We start from the raw sequence: 23,721 nt of genomic DNA, 5'->3' as shown, positions 1-23,721 counted from the left end.
TTATAAAAAGAATGAGTCGAAACATTTTCGTTTTTTTCTTTGTTTGTATTGTCTTATATTTATCTATTTTAAGATACGTTATGTAAAAAAACATTTGGTAATTGGAAAATTATTATAGTAAGTTAAAGAAATATCAAAACTGCTAAAATTTTTGGAGACTCCCCGCTGCAGGTCCTGTGACCGCCAAGGGCGCCGCAAACCACAGTTTAAGACCACAGTTTAAGTTATGTATGGAACAGTGAAACATTTTAGGTATATTATTTTTTCTATTTTGCTTTCTGGTGTCATTCATTCATTGTTTGTAAATTTTGTTCTATTAAATGTTCTATTAATGTTTTATTTGCTTAATTTATTTGTCATCTAGAACATGAGAAGTTCCGGGGAAGGTAAATTAAAGACCTCGTATTTAATGCAGTAATAATATTTGGTAAACAACGCCGACGATAAATAGTCTGCTAGTATAAGAGAACTAGCGGCCGAGCGGTAAAAGCCGCTGAACACTCGTAGTTCGGTCCGGAATTCGAGTTTTCTTCGTGATACGAGCCAGTTTCCCTTGAAAAGTCCTCCACGGAGCATTCCTTTCTTTCCGCGTAACGCCTAATAGCGAAGCCCAAATAAATAAATAACATAAATACATCCCTAAAGATTTTTTAACATCGAAAGTACGGTTTTCAGTACTGTGAAATCTAAAACTAAAATGCATCCAAAATTTAAGCTTTGATAATTAACGAAAATAAAATGTTTTTCGATGTTACAAATGTGAAAGAGACATTAAAAACTCTCAAACATAACTTGTTTTTGGAGTATAATCTATTTAAAAATACTGAAGTTTTATTTGCCAGGTGTCATTTTCTTGATAAATAAGAAATTTGTTTTTGTGTTCCAATTTCAAACATCTGTTTCTTCGAGTCTGTAATTGAAATATACAAACATTGCCTTGGATGCCCTATTTTTTTCGTCCGCTAACAAATGTTGCTTAGAGTGAATTACCATTTTGATAAAAGCGGGTATAAAATATATTTTGAGAAAGTTTCCTAATAGCAGTTCCAGCTACAGAGTCTCAAAGCTATAAGGACTATGAAATATGCATGAACATTGCAATACGTAATAACATAAATGTTTTATTATGTTCACATTCTCTTAAGGGGTCTCGTACACCTTAAAACCCATAAGATCTTCTAACACGTGACTGTTGCAAGAATTGGGATAACTTATTTATTTTAAAAGCAATTACTTCCAACGTTTTACAGCTGACTACATAATATAGCTGCTTTCTGAAATGGTAATCAGAAAGTTTGTGTTGCCACAAATATTTTTGTAATTTAATCCGCTTTGTGACGATATTTTTCATCATGTTTACACCTTGCGCGCACAGTTGAAAACATTCTGTTGCATAATTTAATTCCATATTTATTATATAGCTTTTATAACATTTAGAAACTACTGTGAGCCAAAATTTCTAAGAATTTCATGTTAAATTTTTATTTTATTTGGTTTGGTTTATTTAATTATGACAAAGCACACTAGGGCTATCTGCCTAAGGGGAGGGATGCCTTCGTGGAGGACTTTCTAAAGGAACCTGCCTCGTATACACGTTACACATGGGGAAAACCACGAAAACGACCCTGCAGCCAAACCGTTCGCGGGATTCTACCTCGGATCGAACTATCAGTGTTCAGCGACTTTACCGCTCGGCCGCTGGTGGGTCTATTTTATTTGGAGTTGAGTTTATAAAATGTATTTTATTAAAAAAATCTGTAATGTTTTCGTGCATAATTTTTTTAAATATTAAAACATTCATTATATTTTTGGTTCAGTTAGAAAATAGTGCCCATATAAAGAATTCCATCCAATTTCAAGTATGTACGATTAGCCATCTTTAAAATTTCATGCGTGCAAGGACGAAAACATGACGAAAAATTTTGTCACAAAGCGATTAAATTACAGAAATATTTGTGGCAACACAAACTTTCTGGTCACTAGTTTCCAAAGCAGCTATCTTATGAAGTCAGCTGTAAAAAGTAGGAAGTAATTGCTTTTAAGATAAATAAAATATCCCAATTCTTGCAACAGTCACATATTCGAAGATCATAAGGGGTTTAAGGTGTATGAGCCCCCTTAAAGGCGTGCTGATGCATGGTATTTTATTCCGTGTGGGAACAAAACCTTTACAGACTATCTGTAAATTTTTGTGAGTTTATAGATGTTCTCTTGCCATTCACTGTTCACTTTCCATTAAAAATTTCATTTAATCTCATCGCTGGATCCCTTTATATAGCCTATTAAATAATACACATTTTTTGCTGTTTTTCATTTAAACTTATGAGGTATTTCTCCCGTCTTCTTAGCATGCCTTCGTGGTATAGTGGTCAGCACAATCGGCACGTAGTCGGGAGGTCCGTGGTTCGAATCCCGGTGAATACATTGCTATTTTTTCATCTCACCTACTCCGAAATAGAAGATCATAAGGGGTTTAAGGTGTATGAGCCCCCTTAAAGGCGTGCTGATGCATGGTATTTTATTCCGTGTGGGAACAAAACCTTTACAGACTATCTGTAAATTTTTGTGAGTTTATAGATGTTCTCTTGCCATTCACTGTTCACTTTCCATTAAAAATTTCATTTAATCTCATCGCTGGATCCCTTTATATAGCCTATTAAATAATACACATTTTTTGCTGTTTTTCATTTAAACTTATGAGGTATTTCTCCCGTCTTCTTAGCATGCCTTCGTGGTATAGTGGTCAGCACAATCAGCACGTAGTCGGGAGGTCCGTGGTTCGAATCCCGGTGAATACATTGCTATTTTTTCATCTCACCTACTCCGAAATAGCCTGATGTCTCTTTAAACTTATTTTCTCGAATTTCAATAGAGATATATTTCTCAATCAATTAATTCAATTCGCATTTCTCGGCAAAGCTAAAATACATAAAAACCCAAAACATCTTCATTAAAAATTGTAAAATGCAAAAAAAAATATAAAACACCAAATACAGTTAAAACAATTAAAAAAACAATTTTTAGAATTAAATTAGAATTTCTACGCAAAAACAAGCAAATCGGCCAGCGGGCAAAAAGGCAGATTTTTCGGTGCATATAACTGAAAACTTAACGTTTGTTCCCACTTTGCAAAAAGACATTTAAGGTGCAGAAACTGAATTCACTATTTTACTGAGTTTCAAATGTAAAAAAATAGCAGTTCGTTAGGCTTAGCACCACTTACAGATATACATACAGATAGGCGTTTTTCTGTATTGTACATCACTTTTATTAACTCGCTACTTAAACTTTCAAGTTGTTGATAATTCTACAAGTATTGCTGCATGCAATTTCCTAAGCGGAACGCAAAAACCGCATAATTCATTCATCTCAAAGACCACATTGCTATACAAGTATTACGTTTGTACGGTTTACCCTTCACTAAATCGATTGAAACCGTAAAGGCAATAAAAAGACTTGTCTTCCTTCTAGCTACAATAATCACAACTCAAAATGAAGGTTTACAAAATCAGTATACTTATACACCAACCGGACACAAACTTAAGAATATAAGAGGAACAACGGATAATGTAATGTAATATACGAGCCGGAGAACACAAGTAAAATTCAGTATATTTCTCCCCCCCTTTCCACATGCCTTCGTTGTGTAACGTTTTACACACTCGGCGCGTATTCAAGAGGTCCAGGGTTCGAATCCCGGCGAATGCATTGCACAATTCTCACGTTCTCTGCTTCAAGTATCCTATTTCCTCTACAGTGGTACCCGAACTAAAAGGTGGTGGGTGATGATTCATCACCACCAGGATTTGGCGATTGGGTATCCTAATCCGCAGTCGCCTTTTATAAAGGGGGTGTCCAGGTTCGATTGCCGGCGAGAGCATTGCACACTTTTCACGTTTTCTGCTTCAAAAATCCTAGTTATTCTACAGTAGTACAAATTAAACTGGACCTAATGAGCCTTGACTTGATCTTAAGTCGTCGCGAAGTAAATGCAGCTTGCCGAAGCTAAAGCCGATAAATGAATTCAGCCAGGCGCGGAGCATAACAAAATAAAAGCTCTTACACGAGAACTCTGAGCTTATTTATACTTTAATCAATTTGGATTCTGACGGGAGCTGGCGAAAGTAGATGTGAAAGTAAAGGACCTGGATTAACTAACACGAAACCTTGACTTTGTGTAGAAAGTTTTTTTTTTTTTTAAAATGTGCTTCAACAGTATCCAAGCAAAATGTTACATTTATTTATTAGCTGTAAATGGGAAGGTAATTTAATAGTTGTCACTGCTAAAGAATATCTAAGTGTTTATAGCATAAAAGATCGACAGTTAAAATTTTAGGCTACGTTTTATGTAAATAAGTTTAGAAAAAAATGACACTTTGGGGAATAACTCAAAATCGCAGACCTTTAAAAGAAATAGTAAACAAAACATGTACTCAATAGCTGCTGAGAAAGTAATTTAAATATCTAAAAAGATCTTATTATCAACTGATGTGCAAACAATTATTTCTGTATTGAGGTACACCTTCCACAAAAGAAATCTGATGTGTACACCACATGACATTCTTGCACGGAATATTAAATTATACGCATTTTTCTTGCATTTCATTTAAACTTATTGGATTGAATTAAATCTACATCGTCGATAGCGCATAAACCACAATAGAATAAATGCACTTTTTGAAATTCACTATATTTGTTTACCATAGCGACACTCTGGCGCACTTAACAGCGTTACATTTCGTCCATATTGTTGCGTTATTTTCTTCCCTCACGTTCGTGCGGGGTTTGTAGATTTGGAGTGAATAACGACGACACTTGATGAAGTATCGAAACACACTTTATTTATCAATATTAATCAGATAGCTCCAAAATCACTTTTACAGTCGTCGAACTGTTATAAACACACTGACACGATCAGCGACACAGCCTTCACACTGTCAGGCAACAACGGTGGAGACAGCTTCACTGCAAAACACCCGAGTACAGCTCCCAACTCTGCTTGGTTGTTCTCGGAACTCCACGTACTCTCGAGACTCTCCACGCGATGCACTCGACGATACACAAGAGTATAGTTCTCGACTCAGCACAGTCTAAGACAAAACTCGACGATGCTCTAATTCGCGATACACTAAAAGGCTCTCTCGATGCACTCGACTTCGAGACATTTGCTCCATAAACTGACTATCATCTCGCTAGACGAGGCACACACACTAACTGACTGCGGACCAGCAGGGTTTATATAGCTTTCGGCTTGTGATCGAGAACATCCTGGGCTAAACCGGTAAGAATTCGTTCCAGAAGCTTCTCCATCAGTCCATGGCATGTCACCAAATGGGCGATTTCTTGCCAAATGTGGCAACCCTGTCTTCCCTTGCCATTTTATGGACACCCTAAACCTGCTTTGCGGGGAAGCTATCTTACCACGCCTGTACATTTCGTAACAATATTATAACTCAGAATGCATATAAATTTATATCATTTGAAGAATTATCTAATCGTTGCCACGTATTCTATTCAAATACTATAATAAATCTAAAACGATGTATAAAAGAAATTAACCAAACCAAACAAAAAAGAAACAGTTTTTCACAGACGATTCAGTATTTCTCTTTCAATTTATTCAGTTCTCACTTCCCGACAAGGAAAAAATACATAAATCCCAAAATACCTATATTAAAAATTACGAAGTAAATCTGAAACACTTATTTCTTCGAATAAATTCCAGAATGGATTAAGCATGATTTAATTCGCAGTAATAAAAGAAGGCGTTATCTTTGTTGTTGCGAAGCTTAGCTTCTCTAGACTGGCAACAAATCCGCTATTTTGCCAAGTTTGAAATGTAAACAAATATATCCGCTATCGCGTAATTCATTACGCTTACCTGCACTTAAACAACTTTTAAATTGTTGATAACTCTACAAACACAATTTACAAACATATAAGAATAAAGAAAGTGAGCTCACTGAACCGAGTAACAGAGTGGATGCACATATATATACATATATTTATATACTTTTGGTGTGGCCGATTGCAACTAAAATACGAGGTGCACATCTACATGTTACATAGCAGTCCTACATATAAAATTTCAAAGCTGTGAGGCTACTCGTTTTTGAGTTATGCAAAATACATTCGTACGCACAGACGCCACGAAAATTTCTCTTTAGAATTCATTTTAAAACAGTTTTATAATTTTTTTAGGAGAAAAGAGTGCTTTATTCTATCCTTACTTGCGGATGTCACGCAAAAACATCATTAAATTTCATTGGTTTCCAGTCAAAATCGATTTTTTTCGTTGAATTATGAGACCTGAAATTTTTTGCAATTACAATACTTTCTTTTTACTTCGTACAAGGAAGTAAAAAGGACAATTCTGTATCTCCCGCTCTACCGGACCGATTGTCGAAATTTATCTTGCGTTTTCCTGTCTCGAAAGCTCGACTTGGGATATATATTAGATTTACACACAGCATATTTTGAAACAAAATGACTTTTTTTTGAAATAACATACCGATTTTTTTTCTATATTTCGATTCTGCGACTTAAATTATGCCACGTTTTGTAAAAATAGCACGAGTAGCTTTTAAAAATTTAGCTTTCAAAATTTTAGCTTCTCCATGTTAATTGAATTTGATGTATGTTTATTAACATATCTTTTTTGTTAATTTATTTGATTCTCCTTTCACATTTCGAAAATTAATTTCATTCCAAATAAAATTCGCCCATTTTTTTATGATTTATTTTTTAAATTTTTATTTTTAAATAATTTTTATAAATTTTTCGAAAAACATTTCGAATCATAATCTATAAAATTTTTACCGTCACCGTAAAGTAGATGTATTTCTAAGCATACTTGGAGAGGCTTAAGAGTTTTGTATTCAACATTTCCTAAGATATACGTGAAATTACATATTCGCGCGTTTTGAAATTTGGCATGTTTGTTATAAACGATAATAATCCAAATGTGGTTTACGTACCGAGTTAAAATTATTTGAACGTATGAACGATGGCTTTTCTCCCCTCATGTACAGTTAGAAAAAAGGAAGTAAAAATATCGATAGGTTGTTATAAATTACGAAGTTCGTCAAGTGTTCCCCAATTCTTGGCGAAAACTGGAAAAAATGCGCCAATATAAATTTTTTAATTTCTCCATGAATTTTTCACCAAAAATTACAAAATTCAATATCTACGCATAATTTGAGTCGTAGTCGAAATATGGAAAAAAATTGGTATGTCCTTCCAGAAAATCTCTGATTTTGTGTCAAAATACCTATGTTGCTATATATAAATCTAATATATGTCCTAAGTCTCATTTTTTGGAGACATATAAAACGCAAGTTAAAATTCGACAATCGGTCCACTAGAACAGGAGATATAGGACTGCCCCGTTCTTTTTCGTGCGCAGGTGTACAGCTCGCAAACACGCAGAGAGAAAAAAAAAAAGAGACACAATTCTAGCCGATTGATCAGCGTTTGACCTGAGATTGACCATTTAACCTGCGTTTTTCATGTCTTGAAAGCTTCCAAGAAAAGAAACTGTTCATTACATATGATATTGAAAAATATTTATTATAGAAATGTCTGCCCGACACCATTATTATACACATAAACTGAAAGACTTTTATTTGATTACATTTGTTTCAGGGAATATCAGTTATGAAATAAGGTATTTCTCCGCCTTCTTAGTGTGCGTTCGTGGTGTAGTGGACCGCATGCTGGGCGCGTATTCCAGAGGTCCACGGTTCGATTCCCGGCGAAGGCGTTGCATATTTTGCATCTTGCCTGCTTCCAAAAAATACCTAATGTCTCTACAATGTCACATAAGTTAAATTCTTGAAACTTATTATGCTCAGGATGTTTGTAACTACAATATCTGTACAGGAAAGTTGTTCGTACATTTTTTAGACGATATTCTTTGTATTTTTAGAAGTATTCTACCTAAAATTTTGGAGTTTCAGATGATTTATTTGATAACCCTTATTCTTCACTATGTTTTTACAACGGTACTTTCAAGACAATAAAGCCTTTTCTAGTGTCCGGAGAGGTATTTTATCCCATTCCTTTTGAAGAGCTTTCCAAACTCCTAGGAGGGTTGTAGATCGACGTTTGGACAATCCGCTTTCTAAAAGTTCAGAAACGCAAAAATCCATGGGTCCATCGGGAGTTTTAGTAGGCATGTTAGTGAAGGGTATGGCTCTAACTTCCATTTCTTATTCCATGTTCCACAGAATATTAAAGGTGGATTTCGACGCGTGTTTACTTCGTGATTTGGGCATAGACGATTTGGGCATATTCGTGATTTGACGCGTTTGGCTTATTGCAATTCTGCTTTCTGATAGCACTCTGAGTAAAGAGAAAACACTTCATAAAATATATTTCTGATAATACGTGGAGTTGTTTTAAACAATTTGTGCACTCTGTTTATTTTTAATTTGCCATTATACGAAAAACCAGCAACAATCATAAATCTCTTTGGAAAACTTTTTTTAGATTCTTTGAAGCAAGGTATAAGATTTTTTCTCCGTTTTGACGGTAATAAATGGATCTATTTTTATTGCGGTCATTTATATACTCAAGATTCTTCTATAGTGGCATTTCCCATTTTCCCAGTCGTTATTTTCCCATTTTTGTCCGAAAAATTATTTCTCATAGAAAACTCTGCAGCGCGTTCTGCTTTCAGCAATGTGTCGTGGAGAAAGACGAGGAAAATGACGTTCCCCACCTTTTTTAAATTCAAATAAGCATTCATCACTTTGTTTACAGTTGACAGTGAACATTTTAATGATTATTCAACTGTCCTTTGACTTCGCAGATTTTTACTCGAAAGGTACTTTGTCCCTGAAGGACTATTGTTTTCGTTTTGCGATTTTGCGTCGGAACCCTATAAAGCGCGTATTACTTTTCAAATCATTGCCACCGAATACTATCGCCCTGTATTATAAGAAATTAAGTAATAAAGAATCTGCAGAAATGTGTGTATGTTTCTCGCATTGCGATAAAACAAAGGTACATACAGCCATCCCATATTGAATGACATCATCCTACTAGGGATATAGGTATCTGGAAGCCCAAATTTGAAATTTGGAATTTGTTTTATTATTGATTTCATATTTTTTAAAACTTTAACGAATTTTTGATTAACAAACTCAACAATTTAAAGGCGTGCAGTGGCAACACTCTACAAGGGAAAAAAAAAAAAAAAAAAAAAGAACGTTTTTATCTCCAGCGCGTGGAATTGCGTGTCGGAAATTCTTAAGATACGCTCATTTTAAAATTAGTTTCCGACATTGCTGTTGAACTGAATTTTATGGTTTAAGTGCAGAGAACATGATATTTAATAAATAAAGGTAACACACAAAACTTTAAAAAAAAAAAAAAAAAAAAAAAAAAAAAAAAAAACCGCTCCTTTGGACGTAACTTAAAATCTGAAACCTTTCAGATTTTTTTCTTTTTTAAAATTGTAGGAGACATTAGGTAATTTGGAAGCAGGCAAGATGAAACATAGCAACCGCCTTCGCCGGGAATCGAACCACGGGCTTCTGAAATACCACCCCAGCGTGCAGAACCACTACACCCCGAAGGCACGCTAGGAAAGTGGGAGAAATACCTTATATACTCCCTCTTTTAAAGTGCGACTGGGGTTTTTAGAATACCGGCCTCTGGAATACCGGCCCAGCGTACAGAACCACTACACCACGAAGGCACGCCAAGAAAGTGGGAGAAATACCTTATAAAACATTAAATTTCTTACCTTTGCAATATTCGATACATTCCGTTTTTCCTTTCGATATATATTTAGAAAAGTTTTCCTCTTCGAAGGTAAACTTTGATGTTCCCCCCTTTCTTATTGATAATAATATCTACCGTTGCTTTAGATACTGAAAAATGACGCTTTTCACAGCATTTTTAAATAACTAAACACGAATAATTTTCCTACGAACGATCTGGCGGCATGGGTGTTTTTGTTGTTTTTCTCCATGTGTAACGCGTATACGAGCCAGCTTCCCTAAGAAAGTCTTCCATGAAGGCATTCCTCCCCTTAGGCAGATAGCTCTCGAGATTTTACCGTAATAACGTAAACCAAACCAAACCGAACCAAACCATGAACTCCCGTAACCAATACTCATCACAGTTTTTTAGGGAAGTGCTGTTCTTGCTTATTTTTATTTAGTTCATAGCTTACATATTACTGGCACTATGCCCAAATCACGTAACTGCAAAATGGTCGGTTCCAGGAAAGCGTGATTAAGTCACGCAATGGTTTTGAGGAAAATGGAATTATGACATTTATGCAGAGGTTCTAATACATTCGTTTCGGAGTATATTTACAAAACTGTTTGGTAGTGAATCTGATACGGTTCCTTTTCCAAAAGTGGTGTCACTTCATTCGAAAAGTACCACCATGAAAAAAATAGTTGAAAGTGTAAATATAAAATGTAAATAATGTAACTATCATATACCAAGTTTTTTTCATTTATACACATATAATTATTATATTACAAAGAAGAGCATTTTTAGGGGGGTGTAGAGTAGCAGGCCTCCCCGTGGCACACTCTGGGTAATGCTAAATCTGCTACGGTACTCAGAATCGTAGGCAAAGTTACTTACTCTTTTACGCGCTTCCCAGCAATGCTCGTTCTAGCATTCTTTTCGAGGCTATGTTAATTCAGTGTGCTCGCTTCGGGCACACCCACGATAAGTGCTATCTTCACAAAATTTTACCTGTGTACTCTTCCAGGCCTGATTAGAATGCCTACCCTTTTTTTTATTGTCGAAATTCCAACTTAAAAAGGTAGTATCCCGCAAAGGGACACACTAGGGCTCTCTGCCTAAGCGAAGGGATGCCTTCGTGGAGGACTTTCTGTGTGAAACTATATCGTGTACAAGTTACACCTGAGGAAAACCACGAAAACGGCAGTGCAGCCAGCCCGTTAGCCTGGATTCGAATCCAGGCCGGAACTACCAACGTTTAGCGACATTACCGTTCGACCTACGTGCTTAACAAAATTTAAATAATTTATCAAATATAATTAGATTTACAACACAAGCTGGAAATTTAGGTCTGAAATAAAGTATGCATGTAATTTTTGAATACTCAAATGATGAGATATTAATAAATAGATTCACATTTTATATAGCAATCATGCACCTAATGCTAGAAAAATCTATCAAATAACTAAACAAAAGTGCGTTTTAGAATTGCTGTTTTTCGCAACATGGTTAAAAATTGGTTACAATGCACGTCTAGACGCGAAGTTGGTAAACCTTTTCGATTAAGAAATACATTTCTGACTATATTTATTTATTTCAAATAAAATCTGTCTGCTGCAATATTTACTGAACGGAAACTAAACGCGAAATGCGTCGATCATTGAGTAACCTTAATCATAAAATTTCTATTCTTTTCCGAACACAGTATGTTACAGCGGGTTTGCATCTGAAATTACGGAGCAGATATTCCTTTTACACTTTGTTTCAAGTCTGTCTACTTTGCGTCGTCTGTGAAATATAAAAACAGTGACTTTTATTATCCCAAAAGACCGTTTGCTCAGATAGGCTAGAATTTCGTTTTGACATTTTGCGTCTATTCACTATAAACGGGAATCACTTTTGAAATTGTTGCCACCAAATATTAGAGCCCTGTGTTATATTAAAAAATAAATAATGAAGAATCTGCATAAATGTAGGTACGTTTCTCGCATTGTGATAAAAGAACGGTACCTAGAGCCATCCAATTTTGAATAATCCGATCTCCATCCGAATATGGGCATCTGGAAGACCGAATTTAGAATTTGTTTTATTATCCATTTCATATTTTGAAAGGCATTTATGAGTTTTTGATTAAGAAACTCGAAGATTTCACAACACTGTACGGAAACACTGTGATTTCGCAACACTGTATGGGGGGGGGACATTTTTATCTCCAGCGCCAGACATATCGAAAATTCTTAAGATACGCTCTTTTAAAATTATTTTGTGATATTGCTGGATAAAGGTAACACACAAAATGGTCAAAAACGCCCCTTTGGACGTAATTTAAAATCTGAAACCTTTCACATTTTTTTACTTTATTTTAATTTATTATTAAATTAATTAATCGCATTTAATTTAATGACACCGTGATGTTCCTCGCCCTTTGTAGGTGATAAAATGTCGAGGAAGCTAATGAACTATGTAGTGACATATGTATGTCAACAAGAAACGAAAAAAATGTCAAAGCTTTTTTTTAATGGCAGATTGTGAACATTTACAGTGTAACCCAGTCCATTAATCTATACAAGGCCAGATGTGGTGGTCTCTTTATTATGGAGGCACCTAATAGGTGGGCCACCATCGCCTCCTATTGAAGGGACGGACAGTTACAACCATCCCTTCTCCGGGATTCAAATCCAGGCCCTTCGGTATCGCAGTCAGCTTCCCTGACCACTATACCGACTGGGCGGCGTCAAAGTTAAGCTTCAAGTAGAAAAATTGTTCTAAATATATATCCAAAGAAAAAACAGAAGGCTTCGAATATTGCAAAAGTAACATCCTTAATATTAAAAGAAAACACGCTAAGTCAACGGACAGTTACAAAGTTATCAAATACTCAGTTTCAACTGTAAGTCGATGTCGGACGCAGAATGCACTGCAGAATTCTTTATGAGAAATATTGATCCAGACAAAATTGGAAAAATGTTCCCACAGTAGATGAATCTTGGATGCATTTAAATAACTGTAATAAAAGGAGATCCATTTATTATCACCAAAGAGGAGAACAAGAATCTTAAAACATGATTCAAAGAATCTACAGTAAGTTTTTCAAAGGGATTTATTGTTCATATTCCATTTTTTCCAGAAAATGAACAGTGGATTTTTTGTTCATGTTCCGTTTTTTTTCCAGAAAATTAACAGTGGACTTATTATTCATGTTCCATTTTTTCCATAAAATTAACAGTGGATTTATTATTCATGTTCCATTTTTTCCAGAAAATTCACAGTGGATTTATTATTCATGTTCCATTGTTTTAACAGTGGATTTTGACGCGTGGCTGCTTGCTTTGTCTTGATGCAGTTCTACCAATTGATGGCACTGTGGGTAAAGAGAAAGTATTGTTACGCATTTTATATTTAATTTGCTATTGTTAGTAGAATTATAATTAAAATTGTTTTATTTCCCCGCGCAAAGCAGAGTGACAAGTTTTAATAGAAAACTACGCCAAAAAAAGTAAATACAGGAGCACGATATTAATAAATCGATATTTCGTAATTAAACTCTTTTGCCTTCCAGAAACCTCGAGAAAATGCCAGAATGTTCTCGTGCATGATTAAAAAGCTTACAAGAGCCGTAGAAAAAATATCTCAGTTCAATTGTATACTAAATTTTGTTCTTGACTGTAGCGAATTCCCGGTGAGATCGGATTAGCTTTCTCTGCGTTTGATTTGTGTTCTGTTTAACGTTTTAGTACTTTAAAATATAACTACTATGTGATATTGTGAGATTGTACGAATATCTGTGAGGAAAAATTTTAGAATTTTGTTTTATTTGTGATAAAAATAAATTTTATTGACTTTTTATCGGACTTGTGCATTCAATTTATTACGAACCCGTACGCACGCAACAATATTTTATGCTTGAAAACTGAGTGTAAAATATGTTCCTGATAATATGTGGAGTTGATCTTAACATTTTTCTCCACTCTTTTTATTTTTAAATTACCGTTATATGAAAAACCAGCAACAATCATAAATCCTTTTGAAGAACTTTCTTTAGATTCTTTGAACCATGCTTTAAGACCCCCCCCTCCCCACTTTTTAGTCCAAAGGGGCTTTGTCCCTGAAGGACTATTGTTTTCGTTTTGCGATTTTGCGTTGAATCACTATAAATGTCCGTTTCAAATTTCAAACTGTTGTACGATTTTTAAGGCTGCCTTTTGACATGTCGGATTTTCTTTTATTATTAAAGGTCTGTAAAGTTTATCCGAAGTTAGTAACAGTTAATTTTAGTTAAATCTACCTTCCTGTCCTTCCTAATTTTAGATTACAATTTCCTACCAGAGTGTGTTTTTAGAATCGTGTTTAATGCAAGTGAATAAGAGTAGTATTTAAATCGAAGTTCCATTGACTTCGAGATAGAGCCTCAGAATTTCTGATTAGCGCGCGTTTGCCTTTTGTCTGTGTTTCTCTAAGCCAGTGATGCCCAACCTTTGGCCTCTCGCGAGCACATTTTGGCCTATTGCGAGCACATTTTGGCCTATCGCTAGCACATTTCCAAAACTTCAACATTTTTGTTAAACTTATTTCCAATCTTATATGATACATCTTAAATATTAACTCCGACAAATGGTTTTGAGATGAATAATAATATTGGTTGAACTTTATGGAAATCAGAGAAGCAGGGTTCAAAATTATTTTTCAGTGCATTTAGGTTTTCCAAGTATTTTCTGTTTCAATTGCCTTGTAGTTATTAATATGGCTCGATAAATTCTGAAAATGGGTGAAATGGGTTTCTTTCGTCTGATTTGACCACAAATTTTACTTTATCTGAAAAGCAGTTACAGTCCCAGTCAATTGAAAAAGGATTTTTTCTTTTCCCCGGAGATATTCATTCAGTTTGTTCAGTTTAGCTGTTATATACATGAAAAAATACAGATCGGTTAACTAATTATTATCGTCCAATTCTTTGTAACTTTCATTTCCGGATTCCCAAAATTGCTTTACTGTTGAAAGAAGTTCTACAAATCGTTGAAGAACTTTTTCCCTGCTGAGCCATCTAACATTGGAATGAAGCAATAAGATTCCATGTTCGCCATCAAGTTCATCAGTCGGCAATCAATTATTTTATAACGTCTTGCAAGATATCTCTTATGACTATAAATGCTTACCATATTTTAACAATTAAGAAATATAAAAGAATGGTTATTTTAAAAATATTTTTTGTTCATAGTACCTAATTGGGCTGGCGAGCACATGCAAAACGATCGGCTAGCACAAGGTTGGGCACCGCTGCTCGAAGCTATTAATTACTACGCTCGGCCGTATTTCAGGCCCTTGATAGCTTCGCCAGCTTATTCGATATTTAGGGGCCAACTCCTTAGAATTTTATTTGCTTCGGCTATATCTCTTTAGTTAAGCATTTCTTAAGTTTTATTTCTTATTACTTTGAGTTCAATCCCACATGCAGGCTTTGCTGTACGCCCTGAGAAAGGGGCCATCTGTGAAATTCTTATTTTGAGAAATCAAGGGTAATTAACCCTTCTTGAGTTTACGTCTCTGTTCCTGAACTAAAGCGATTATTCGCTTAACTGTTCACGAGGTTACTTTTACAACATTCGAAACATTACATTTTTTCCTTGGGTGCGTATCTGGAACAAATTTTCCATTTGTCGCCAAACTTTGACATTTTTTTCCTTTGTTGGTGAAAATATTACCTATCTTAGCTTTAGATAATACCTAAATGGGAATAATTTTCTTCAGAAAAAAGCGCAAACATAGCCTTTCACACATTGCTTCTGTAAAAACACCATTTTGCCTGAATAAAAAAAAAATCTTAAGCAGCAGACGATAATTTATGCTTTCAAAAATATAGTTGCAGTTAAAAAAGTAATTTCCAAGGAGACAATCTGTTTTTGTAGCAAATCAAAAACGTCTGAAAAATATGCTAAGGGTCTTTGATTTCTAATCTATCGAAAATAAAATTCAAATCTCGCTTTGATTTTTTAGTTGAAAAATACCTGAATTTTTTTCTGAATTCGGAAGACAACTCCGATAACTTCCCGGAAAAATTTTAAAAATACATAATTGCAAAAATGTATGTTAGTTGAGACGCAACTTTTCGTAACAGTGACTATTTTTGGAAATTTTGAGTAGTAATTTTATTTTAATGTCTCTGATATCAAGTCACTTTAAATTTTCAATGCAATATTTAATGGGAAAGAGGAAAGTTGTGTAGTTTTATGACTGATGATGGTCTTTTAAATGGACCGTTTTAGATTCTTCAAGATAAAGCGTCTGCAATTTCATTTTGCAATATGTCTGGACAATATTCGTGAAGTTTCCTCGTCATTTGAGATTCCCTTGAGTTTAGCGTAAGGCGCGTTCTTTCTCCTTTAGAGCAGAAAATAATTGAAAGGTTTGTATTTCGTATTAATAACGTGTTGTAGTATCAGTAATCGATTACCTTCACGATCTGTAGTTCAAAATGTCTCTGTTTATCATTATATATGCTTTCCTGATATGAAAATAATATATATATATATATATATATTTTCTTTGTATGAAGATATTCTAGTATGAAATTTTTTGCTTTGTATAGTTCTATGATACTTACCTATAGAAATATATAATTTACATACATTGTTAAAAATTCAACTTGTCATATTAAAGAATTAATTAAGAAGTTCAATCATAAATATCATCATCGTAATAATGTAAACACAATGATGCTAAAAATCACTATTTAATTTTAATTGTAACTTAAGTTTGTGCGAAGTAAAGGAAGTATTGTAATCGTGAAAAATTTCGGGTATCATATTTTAAAGAAAATATCCATTTTGAACTCTCTGGAATCCATTTAAACGACGGTTATCTATATGTATCGATATGATAGAGGACTCATTTTTTCAAAACAGATTGTAAAATGGATTCAAAATGAAAAATGGATACAGAAGGGTTTTTTTCGTGATGTCTGTACCTACGTATGTACGTATTTGTCTCGGATAACTCAGAAATGATTAGCCGTTTAACGTTAAAATTTTGTATATGAGACTGTAATACCTAGTTAGACTGTAATACCTCCCTTTCTGGTTAGAATTGGCCGTACCAAACGTACATAAATACATATACACATACATACACACACGCACATATATATTATTTAAATTTATTAAAATTATTTAAATTTAATTTAATTTTTCTATATATATATATATATATATACTATTTCTAATGTTTATTCCAATTACTTTGAGTTCTATTTCATAATGCCAATTTCCAATGTTTAATTTTTTATGAACAGTTTTGAATTAAAATGCGTAAACGCGAGGGTGTCGGGGGACAATTACTCAGGAATTTATCAATTTTACTGCATAAACTGCTTTTCACTCAAAATTGAATTAGCTAAAATGCTTAATCAGAATGAGTTCTTTAGTGTTCTGCATTGGTTCTTGATCCCTTCAATTCACGGAAATATTTGGCCTAACTTAAATTGCCATTTGGCATCGCCTTATTACTTGAGTAAAGGGCGAAACACCTTCGTATTTATTTCTTAATTATTGTTCATTGAACAGGAGTTGGTTTGTTCCCCTTGAAAGTCAATTAATTTCCGCTCAATAGCAATGATTACTTGCTTTTAATGGAATTACTTGCTTTTAATTTAATTTCTTTTTACAATTGAAATTTTGTTATTCATGATTTAATTCAAGTCCCCGTTAAACATTTTGAACAGTTTTCATTCAAGTTACTTTAAAACAATTTTCGGAATTAAATTTACTAACTGTTTATTCACTCTTTTTAGATAATTCTACTAAAATTAATCTTAGGAGATAATATAATCAATATTTCTTTAGTAGATATATATATATATATATATATATATATATATTTACTCTTTCACTCGGCTCGGCTAGTTCACTCTTTCACTCGGCGAGCTCAGTTTATATATATATATATATATATATATATATATATTCTTGTATGTTGGTAAATTATGCGTTTTTTTGCTTTAAAAGTAATCAAATTATGTTGTTATGGTTAAAGTTTTTTCAGCTTTTACTTAACTTGCATGCAATGGTTGTATAGTTGTAGAATTATGAACAATATAAAAGTGGCTCTAGGCCTGACGTGCCGGCTCGATGTTTGCATTTGCAACTCTTAGTAGAATAGTCAATTAAATCAGTTGGTGCACCAACTTTAGTGTCTTTTTTCTTTGTGGGATCAAAAGGTAACTTTCATTTGTGTGCACCGAAAATATTGTTTTTCTGCCTGTTAGCAGAATAGCTTATTTTGAAGTAGAAAAATTATAAAAATTGTATTTTTAACTGTATTTGGCGTTTTAGGTTTTTCTGTGTTTTACATTTATTTTTTTCAATTTTAATGAATATATTTTCAGTTTTTACGTATTTTTGCCTTGCCGCGAAGTGAGAACTCAATCGATTGATTGATAAATATATTTCTCTGAAATTCGAGGAGATAAGTTTAAATTAAGAGTGGCAGAAAACTTATATAATTTAATAGGCTATACAAGGAAATTATGTGGTGTCAGAGTCTTAAACGAATAAAATTAGAATTTTATCTTACGTGAAAGCGCTGGTATTAAAAATATAAAAAAACACAAAATAATCTTATAACATAAAATAAGAATGTTATCAGTTTTAAATATTTAAGGATATAAATCTAGGAATATTTATATCTCAGATTACACGTACCAGATGTAAACAATTCTAAATTACGTATAATCATTCTTAAAGGATTTCTGTTAGACCCTCTTCTGGGAGATCCTCGGACCGTCCCCCCCCACACCGGATTATGTGATTTAAAATAAATTAAGCTATAAGAATTAGGCATTTTAATAGCGGTGGCAGGCTTAAATGGAGTAGGCATCAAGAGAATAAGCGATCCTATTCTATTCATCAAAATTGGGGGTGGAAAAGAGCAAAGTCGTAATGTCACCTATATAGTTCTCCAAGGCCCTTGCCAGTGAGAGGCGCAATCTTGCACTCTTTGCCACGATGAATTTCATGGGCTTACTCTTCATTCATTGAGATAAGTCACACACACATGCACGCACTTATAGATTTAATAAATAAAATTTATATTCATTTTCTTTTTTTACTCGGACAAATGGAAGTTCAGGGGCAGTTTTTGAGAAAGGCCGTAACCATTCTGTCATCAAGAACGCTGTCCAGAGAACGTCACAGAAAGATAGAAGATAATTCAGAAAGATAGAAGATAATTCAGAAAGAATTCTTTATGTCCTTTCAGGTAAAAATGATTTCTTCTGAGGGACAACGCCCATGTTTGATTTTTCAACATTGATTTGATCCCAAACGTGAATTTTTTTCCCGCAAATCTTTACTCATATTCATACAAACAAGAAAAAAATTTAAAGCAAACGAATAGTGTTTCCAGTAGGATTATGGAATGCAATAAACTGTTCCGCTATTGATTCTATGGAAATTTAGTGCGTCATCTTTCCCGCGCGTCTAAAGAACTTTACATCGACCCAATAAAAGAAATGCTATAACCTCAGTGCCTCACACGAAGCGTACGTGTGCATCAGCGCGTGCATGCGTGTCCTCTGGACACAAAACTCGACACGTGGATCATAATATTTATTCAGTAGTAAGGAAAGTGATGATCAGAGGACGGACACCCGAAAGATACCGATGAGCGGATCACAGTCGAATTATCATAAGACCAATAAATCGGTTCTTGATATCGATAGTTAAAAATTTATTAGTGATCTTGTTATACATTACTATAAATATGTGTACATATATTAATTGTTTGCGAGATGTTAAATTTGTAAATTTGTTTTATACTTTTCTGTGTATTAATGTGGATATTTTTATTTACCTATTCGGCAACTTTCCGAGCCACACTCTTAATTTTAGAAATGGAATCTCTATGCTTGCAAAGGGAACATACAACTTAACCCCATCGCTACCATCTTATATAAGAATTTTTCAAAGTTTATCGGTTTCATCATGTGTTCTCAATTACTTCGAAGTTGTTGATTTGAAATACCCACTTCGAAACTCAAAATTACGGAGATTGTTTCTATTTTAGGAGTCTTACAGGAATTGAACGATTATTTTAAAATACAAAGTGTAATACTTTATTAATACGGGAGTAGGGACAAGTGTATTTTTATTTTATTTTAACCGCTGAGCGAGCTTCCGACCTAAGGTAATGATCAAACGGAATATTGCCCAATCAGGAAAAGGAAGAAATGGCGACAGTGGCAAGGTTTGTTACATTGACAACTTTGTACATAGTGCTACAAATAATTTAAATTGTAGCTCTCACTCATAAACCTGACATTGTCTAGAACTAGTAACATGCTCAGTACCAAAATTCGTGCCTCGAACATGATTTAACCTAATAAATACAATGTAAAGGGTCCAGCATGGCATTCTCTACCCAAACTGTCATGTGTTTGTGTACAATGTGCCCAAACATGAGCCTGGCTAGTGCGACATGACCAAGAGCCTGGCAGCGATAGCATCTGAGCACTTGTACGAGCTTGCGAAACTAACAGCCTGCAACGCAATCCCAGTTCTACCGGATAATCTCTATTTATGTTCATTATTCAAGTTGAATCCTGATCTGATCGTCTAATTATTGTTCAAAGAGAGATGGAACCAGCAATCGATTGTGGAGTCAGTGCTATGAAGACTGCAATTACGTCTTAACCATAGAATCTTGTCTAAGATGAGTTGCAAGGACAGACCCTTGAACACTAGGTACAAGTATAGACAGAACACCAGAGTAGAATTTCCGCCCTAGTTTAAACCTTTCAGGAATTCACGTCCAGGCTCCGGAGCGCAAAAATAAAATACGATGACAGCTTGGCTTGCAGTCCCAACAAATATATTCGAAGGAATGTTCCATCCGCTATGTCAATTCCTAAGTAGTGACAAAATGGGGCCAAACCCCCAAGGAAAGCCACAATATCTAAAAATGTAGCAATGCTAAAGACAAGGGACGGACATAACAGTACCAGTACGGTCTCGAGCCTGAACCAACCACCGAATGAACGGTGGTTCTGGTCCTGTGAAGACTTATTTTATTCCCCGTGGTCGAGACTACCTAAGACCAGATCCTAGCCAGTAACGTCCCAGGTTTCACCGGCGTCGACCCCTAGGGATGCAAGTGTAGACAGATGGAAGTAAAAGGAACCGTAATACGGAGACAAATACTTGTCTTTTTCAGTCTCAGGTAGATAGATTCGGAGACAGATACAAGTCTTGTTCAGCATCAGATAGAAGTTGTTTTAGCCATTCCATTTTCAGCCATCGAAAACAACGGCAGTTTTATTACTTGGTAATTACGAGGGCAAGTCAAAAATTATCTACAATTTTGTCATAAATTTTCTTACGTTGCGCACTTAGTCTTCTGTCCTGGCAGATTTTATTGTTATACTGTTGTGGTAATGCTGAGAAATTTCGATCTTAATTCCTCCATTTTTTTTCCTTCTGTTGCAGATGGCTGCTCCATTAGAAGTTTGTCTCAAAGAGGAACAACGAGCAGTGATGCGATTCCTCTGGTCGGAGGGTGTCAAAGGGTCAGACATTCATCGCAATATAGGAGAAGTGCACTATCCTGTGTTTTGACAAAGCGTTGACAGACCCTAACACGAGTGAGATTTTGTTCTGTAGTAAGCTTTCTTGGTATCCACCGTGCACAGACTTTGTGAAAACCGAGCTTGTCGTGGATGATTTGATGGACAGACCCATGACTGATGTTCAAAGCATATGCTACCTCATCGATAGTGATTCGCCTATTCATGTCTGACCCTTTGACAACCTCCAACCAGAGGAATCGAATCACTGCTCGGTGTTCCTCTTTGGTGCAAACTTCTAATGGAGTAGCCATGATATACATGCAACAGAAGGAAGAAAAATGGAGGAATTAAGATCAAACTTTCACAGCAGTATAACAACAAAATATGCGAGGACAGAAGACAAAGTGCGCAATGTAGGAATGACAAAAGTGTAAATAATTTTTGACTTGCCTATGTAGAAAGGGAAACATTTTCCAGTACTGTCCACTTGCATACAATGCTACTGAAATAACGGAACTAAGCGGGCTAGAAAGCGGCTTAAGCTGACCTTCATGTTCTTTAACTCATTCTATCACCTGTTTCGCGATGTTAACTGGTACATTACTCTCTTTTACATGGCATGTGTTTCGAGATATTAAATTTGAGCAGATTGCTGGATTTGATCAATTGATAGTGCTTAACAGTGTTGTGACTATCAGGAATAATTAGTATTCCATAGAATTTCATAACAGTGAGCTCCAGTCTTCCTGTTCTACATCCATACCTCACTCTGGTTCAGGTTCGAATCATATGGCTCCGGAGGAGCTTCTTTCAGAATTTGAAGGAGTCTTCCAGAATTGAGAAGGACGGCCATTGTGGACGCAACGCTAAGGCGTATTTTGCATTGTGTGGCGTCCAAGATTCGCTCTTCTGATAACTCTGAAACCAGCATTTAGAATAGGTATTTATTACCAGTGGCTTTACTTATACACGATTGTCTGTGAATGTCAGTTCTGTGCAGTTGTGTAGGGTTTCCCTTACTTTGCATAACAAAATATTTTAAGTTGCACCTTTCCTGTACCTCTCATTTTCTGTCGCACTTTCTCGCCAGGATGCAAATTTGAAGTTAAGTGAATTGAGTATTTAAACGGACGAATGTTGTACATATAATTTTTCGTACTATAAAAACTTAAAAATATCCAACATTGATTATTTTTATTTCATTTTTTCACTTACAGTCAAGGGTGCCCGTTTCAGGACATTTCACCTTATCTTAATATTAAATTGAAATTTTTTAAATACTGTTTATTCAATTTATATTTCATGTAAGTTAATAACTGAACTAGCGGGCTGCAGCCAAAGCGAAATTTGTAAGTCCTATGTACCCCTGAAAGGCAAATGTATGAAAACATTTCAGTATGAAAGAAATTAGTTTATTCTTTCCGACCAACAGCCAATTCGAAAATAATTTTTTTTGTTGTTGCCGAATTAGGAAAAGAAAAACTTCTGACATTTCAGGTTAATACGAATGACGTCATGATTTAAATATAATGATATATAAAAACATTGTTTCAAGAATTAACGTGGCAATAATATATCGCGTTTTATTTCATATTTTATAAAACTTAGAAATTCTTTATTAACAAACTCTACGATTTGAAAGGTAGCATTGGCAACACTTCTCGAAATAATACAGATTTTTATCTCCAGCGTGCGAGACTATTGCCACTCGGTAAAATGAGTGCGAAAACAAAGAGTTTTTAATTAATATCCCGGCTGAAAGTAGTACGAAGATGAGAATGTTCGAAATAGCTTCCCACAAATTTGAGTACCTTTCTCGAAATTCAACTCGACGCCGTTTCGAAGGAGAAAATGCCGCAAACAAACACACAGACGCGCACATATTTTAATAGTATAAATAGCATATATAGTTACGAAATATAATTCGATAGTTTCGAATCAAAGCAGGGGTTTAAAGGTGATTTTTAAAATATACAACAAGTGCCACGCTGGGCCCCTGAAAATAATAAACCGTAATTTAACAGGCACTCTAATCGAAAACGTTTAGCCATCCCTGTCCTAGAACGGAATATTCGATCAGGTTCTGAATCTATTTGCATCTTCATTAGATCACATGGCATTAGATCAATATTGACATATTTATACCCAGTCAGTAATTCTTTTGTGTGTAATTAATTTTACTTTGGTCATTTTCAATCATGATATTAAAAATAATTTTTCTGAAATCTTAATCCCAGTTCCCTTCAGTGAAATCTGACAATTGAGTTCATAGCTTCTAATACAAAATTTTTGATTAGAAACATATTATCTATCGTAGCTTTAGATATAGAAAACCCATGGCTTTCATGTTTTTTAATAACTAGAGACGCGTAATTTTCTTGGGAAAGAACGCAAACGTAGCGTTCTATGGATTGGTTCTTTAAAAGCGCCATTTTGTACGCAAACAAAACTGTCAA

At 34.7% G+C, this 23,721-nt stretch overlaps 1 protein-coding gene across 3 annotated transcripts in view; it reads left to right on the top strand.

Moving 5' to 3' along the window:
• The window catches only part of HDAC4 (histone deacetylase 4), a 406,413-nt gene that overhangs the window by 151,323 nt on the left and 231,369 nt on the right, over positions 1–23,721 (top strand). The gene's annotated exons all lie outside the window — the stretch shown is intronic.

The sequence above is a fragment of the Stegodyphus dumicola genome, chromosome 6, assembly GCF_044657685.1.
Source record: "Stegodyphus dumicola isolate Sdum_Otavi_A_Nest chromosome 6, ASM4465768v1".
NCBI classification, from domain to species: Eukaryota; Metazoa; Arthropoda; class Arachnida; order Araneae; family Eresidae; genus Stegodyphus; species Stegodyphus dumicola.
Note: the sequence above shows the minus strand (reverse complement) of the source record. Positions and strands in the feature narration are given on the sequence as shown.